The following is a 6,000-nucleotide window of genomic DNA, read 5'->3' on the forward strand; positions in this document are numbered from 1 at the left end:
GATTTCATCATGGAGGAAATCAGAATTGTTCGAAGATCTATGCTAAAAGATTATTGATCCGAACCTTAGTAACAGCTATTATACTTATAATGTCTTTCAAGTATGACCTCATGATTCTGTCACCTGTGGCAGTGTTCTGTGGCAACATTAAAAGAAAAGATGTGAATTTGACAGATAGCAACTATTTGTCGCCTAACCAAACAGTGAAGAATTGCATCCCTTCTGTGAAGAATAGAAAAGGATCTGTTCTGTTGGTTACTCAGTACCCTGGTCCTGGTTTCCTGTGCTTAGAATTCAACATCACTTGCCCAAAGCAAGAACTTTAATCTATTATATGAAAAAACCAACAGAGTATAGGAAATATTTTATTATATGATGTACAGTATCAATACATTCCTATTAGTGTTCCATTTAAAGAAGAATTACAATGCAAATTAAGTCCCAGTTTTTACAATGTATGTATCTAAATAGGCTCTGCTATTTAAAGTGACTCAAATACAATTGTTAAGAAAGACATTTACCTGCATTCCCAAGTAATTTTGCTGTACTCTCACCAGGAAGGGCTGATTACTCAATCACCAGATAGAAAATAAACTGCTGATATACATTTGGCGAAACTCCAATCATATAATTGCTGAAGAGACCTTAATTAAACATCATCAACCGTTAAAAAATACTTAAAGGACTCAGGGCCTTACTGTGGGGTGAAATTTCCTTCAACCAGTTCATTGAAATGCTAGGCAAGCTTTTGGCAATTGTATGAAGAGATTCAGGGTGACAGCATCAAGGAGAAGGAAAATTACTTTTTCAGCCATCCATTTTTCCCATTTTTGTGAACAGTGAATCACAGTGTAATTGCAAAACATTCATGCTACATAAATGATTGTCATTTTGTGACATGCTCATGATAATGTAAATTAAAAATAATTAATGTTAGAAGACATCTCTTTTTTGTTGTCTGTAATGGAATTTATTTAGAACTGCATTAATGTTCTGGAGACCTTTTGCTCTTTGAATTAGATTTCATGTGTGGTATACTCCACAGGTTTTTTTATTGCCACACATTGCTTCAAAACTGTGCTAGTTCTTTTTTTGTGAGACTATTTAATGAGGCTTTCTAAGTTTCAAAAAGAAGAACAAATAGTGCAAAAAGACCAATATTTCTACAATGCAGTCCACATCCCCATCAATTTGCACGAGTGGTGTCATCCTTTAAGTTTCCAACCAAAGAACCTCTATACACAAAACCATGCTCATTTTGTGTTTTGGGTATTTGTACTCTTTTAAAAGCACCAGACACAGCACCAATCTGCACCATGCACTCAAAAAGACGTATACTGCAGATAAACTCTGGCAACAGATACCTTAATTAAATAAAAGTGTGTAATTCTCTATTCCAAAAAGCACACCACAGCAGTGTTTCTAAGAAAGAAGTCAGAAATAAAGAAAATGTGTGACCCAGGTTAAAATCTCACATGATTAGACTACAGGCGCCAGAACAAATCTCTCTTTAAAGTATAGTGAATGTGTACTGCACAACCATGAGCTGCAATGAAGGTTCTTCTTGATCAGCAGATCTAATCATTTCAAATCTTCTAACTTAAACATTCAAATGTGGACAGATAGTATCATATTTAGCAGTGGGACAGTAATTATTGGAGCGCTGTAATCTCACAGAATGTCATTAACACGTGTGACCTCTGCAGAAGCAGAAAGTGAAAAGGGAAGGAAAGCATGATCAAACATGATGTTCCAAGTTTTCAATTTAAAACTTTTTTTTTCAAATATAATGCTTGTGTGTGTTTTTCTCCTTTTTGTTTCATTTGTGGGGAAATCCGATCCTTTGGAAAAAAAACGTTTTTTGGGTCAACAAAGCATATTCAAGTTTTAGCTTTCTCTGCTAATGTGCACCAAAATACAACAGGTATTTTTTAACTGAAATTGACAGCCTCCATATTTTGTTGGTTTACTTCGTAAATCATAGATGGATGAGGTATTATTTGATCTTTGTGTCTTATAAAATGCTATCACACCTTGATTTTCTTTATTCTAAGTAATGGATTTTAGTTTCAGGATCAATAGATACATAAAACAAGACTTCAAATTTTGCACCTTTTTAACCTATGACCATTGATTTTTAGTCTATCAATAAAACATCAAGCCAAAACTAATAAAATATGGAACTATGTATCAGAAATATAAACAAAGGAAAAATTGTCTTTTTATTACTTTAAGCGTTTCAGATTAATTTAATTTTGATAGAGCTGAACATTATTGTTCTATAACGGAACAAGTAATAGGTTTATTCCATGTTGAAAAAAAGAAGAAAGAGAACACAACGTTTCTGCCGTGGAGCCTTCTTCAGGTGTGAGCATTGTTCTATAACCTCAACCTAAACATGCACACATACAAATATACATAAGAAGAAAGGCCAAAAATAGGCATCTTTGACTTTAGTATGTATTCTTTTAAAGAGCAACACATGAGAGTTTATTACTGTATGTTAAAGTGGTGCTGTTGTTCTTGCAATACACTTTAAAGCTTCCCACTACAATTTACAAAAATTAAAACTAAAAACTAAACAGGTTAAGAAAATAGCTTAGCTACAGATGTTTTTTGAAAAAGTACTGAAATCCACTTGAAGGTATTAGATAAACAGGCTAACAGCCCATAGGAGATTTTGCAAGTTTAATAACCTTTACTAAAATCTAAATAAATTATTTTTGCTGCAGATGACTGAACATGCTAACATAGTATCTCATTTTATTTTAAATCCCCGTGTTAGGTAAAGCGGAACTATTTTTGCATATTTTCATCTCAAAGTGAAAGTTTAATAACGGAATTTTTAAAACCCTGTGCTGTTAGGATGTTTTTGTATTTTAAAACCAACTGGACTATAAGGCCAAACCATTGTATTGTAAAGGATGGTATAAAATCTAGGGTGTCTCCAGAAAAATTGAAAATTCAAACATACCCTTCAGTCAGTGCAACTTGTCATTTAAGATGATAATTTGTAACAACACTACCAGATCAATTCCAAAACTGAATTTGACATAAAAGAAAAATGTATTTACAGTAAAATGTCAAGTTAGAGAATGGCGTGATCATTCAGGCCTTGAAATTTGCTGTTTGACACAAATATCTAAAAGCATATTCCTGTATGTGATAGAGACACCAGTTTGGAAGCCTTTACTTAAAGATTGACTCCTATTTGAGATTATGGTTCAGGATCTTAAAATACATAAAAAGAAAGAGGGCATTGTACTTAAATAAACTATCAATGTGTTGCAGGACAAATATTTTACTACAGCTGAAATACAAATTACAGTATCTTCTTCAACCTAGAAAATACATAATATTCTTACATTTTACTGAATCATTCGAATTCATGTGCAGGCTGATTCCTTTGCTGCAATTTGGAACATACAGTGTAAGTTCTCAGATGCAGCTGTAGCAGTATTGTGGTGGTGTTTATGTACTGTGAAAGTATTTTTCAAAGACACTGAAAGGCTGATTCAACTTCATCCTTTTCTTCTATTGGAGCCCGGGGAATGGGTTTCATACAGTACATCTCCAGCATTATATGTCATAAATGATTGAAACGGCAACAGGAGGCTGAAGAGAAGCCGGCTGTTCGTGTGTACGTGAGATTGTTTGTGGTTGTGGCCAGTGATTGATATTCATGGAGCTGCTAGCTGCTAACCTTTATGACCATTTGGATTGAGTGTTCTTTATTTCTGTTGATGTGTTCAATGAATTATTTAATTTTGTCATTTCAAGACTCCAAATTGACAAGTGCAATGTCATTAACATAATCATGAGTTATTTCTTGATTGGATTTTATTATCTTAAACAATATCCCAAGCCACAGCACACAGCAGCCATTAGAAGCACTGGGTCAATTTCCCATAGGTTTCACTTGACATGCAAAGGAATACAAATGTCTCAACCATTTAATTCCTTTTCATTATTTCCTATTGACAGGTGCTATTGTTTGTTGCCATTGGTTACTGTGCAGATGATTCAGGGTGACAGGCATTTAAGGACAGGAAAATTATGAAACCTATCCATTTATTTCTGATTTATCCTAACTGTGCTGATAGTGCTGCGTACAGGTATACCTCATTTGTTTGTGTGGTGATTGTATAACATTAAATTGCAAACTGCAAATTCAAGCTAACATCTAAAACCTGATGTAAAACCTTTAACTTCCGAATTCACTTTGAAACTTAACACACATGATCCACTCTATTCTGTTTCGAGCGCTGAGGATTGTGTGGCATGAATTATGGATTTTAGAATCAAGCTCTATTTGCTTTGAAGCTAATAAACCTCTTAAACCATGACAAATATTTTTTTTCTTGCAATTTAGCTACGGGCATGCAGGGAAATTAAAAAGGTGTCAGTCGTGTTGTGGGATTGCAGTTTCAATCTTAGAGGGCAACATATTCATAAAGTTACTCTGCAACAACCATTTGGAGATGTTTACAATTATTTTGGAATTTATTATAGAAAAAAAGATGTATTTATAAGAGTATAATACAATTGTTTGCAGATCACAGTATAGCAAAAGGAGAAATGTGTATACTGTACCTATATAAAGAATATTGGCCTTATGTAATTTTTTAATTTGTCCACCTATATATTTTAATTGTATTAGTAAAATCAATGTCCAGTCATAAAAAAAACATTCTGCTGTCCTAATCAGTTTTCTATAATTTGAAATCAAGATAAAAAAACAACTTTTAATAGTAAATGTAATTTTCAAGGTCAGTGCTGTGGCTTACTTTGCTGCTATCCATGCTTTTGTTAAAAACCAAGTAAACATGTCAGCAGCATTTTGATGGTTTAGGTGCCCTTTCGCGGTGAGTTAAAATTTGATTGGGTAAGAATCCTTTGTTAACGTTCCCATTTCTTAGTAAATTGCTGATGATTTATTGTTGATTCATCTCTCGAAATTCAGGGCCATCTTCAAGAGGTGAACTTGAATTGCAGATTTACAGTAGCATGTTTTGAAAAAATATACAAGTCTGTAAAAGTCTTTTCAACTCTTTTTAAAACAACTTTATCTAAAGTATCTTAAAGTATGTTTAGTGCCTTGGAACCCTTAAACTTAATTACTTTTCATTCTCATCATTCCCATTGGTCTTCAGATATTCTTTCCACAAGGAACAGCAAATGGAATATCTTTCAGGCAGTTCATAGAACAATATTAATTGACTGATTTTAATCTGTACTTTTCAAGCTGATTAAAATAATTCTACAATTGCTACTACCAAAAAGAATATGCAAAGTATATATTGTAAAATAAGAGACGTAATGCACACATTTGCTGTGTCACAGCCACCTATTGCTAAACTAAACTGGACCTTTGGTCATGCAACCCAAATTTTGTTAAGTTAAAAAAAGAAAATTGTATAAAAAAGAGAGGTTAGCAGAAAATCTATTTGATTCCAGCTGCACCACATTTTTTTTTTAAAAAAAAGCACTGATTGAGAGTATGCACTTTGCTGAAATTGTACATCTCTCTCTCTCATCGCTTGCTTTGTAACTAGAGAAAATTGCTTTCAAAGTAAAGGGCATTGATCTAAAAAATGGACAGACTCTTACATTAATCAAAATTTGGCTTGCAGCATTCTGATTTTTCAAAATCATTAATTTTCACTTTGAAGTCATGGGGCAACTGGGATTATTTGACTGCTGCTGACTTCTGATTTTGAATTCCATTGTAGATGTTTTAAATGAAGTTTTACTGTCACACTTTTGGTGCATCTATTCAGTTCTGATCCCCAAGGAAATAAAATACCAGCTATAGACCATGCAGTAGCTTTCAACAATGATAAGCATGTAATAATGTTGCTTTTTCTGTGACTCATTATTAGGATATTGTAGCACATTTTTCAATATTCTCTTTGAATTTGTCATACTTTACAGATAGTTTACTAAGATTTCTCCACAATGTCACAAAATTGAGTAAACCCACTGCCTTCACTTACAGTT

The sequence above is a fragment of the Lepisosteus platostomus genome, chromosome 6, assembly GCF_059453375.1.
Source record: "Lepisosteus platostomus isolate fLepPlt1 chromosome 6, fLepPlt1.hap1, whole genome shotgun sequence".
Taxonomy (NCBI): domain Eukaryota; kingdom Metazoa; phylum Chordata; class Actinopteri; order Semionotiformes; family Lepisosteidae; genus Lepisosteus; species Lepisosteus platostomus.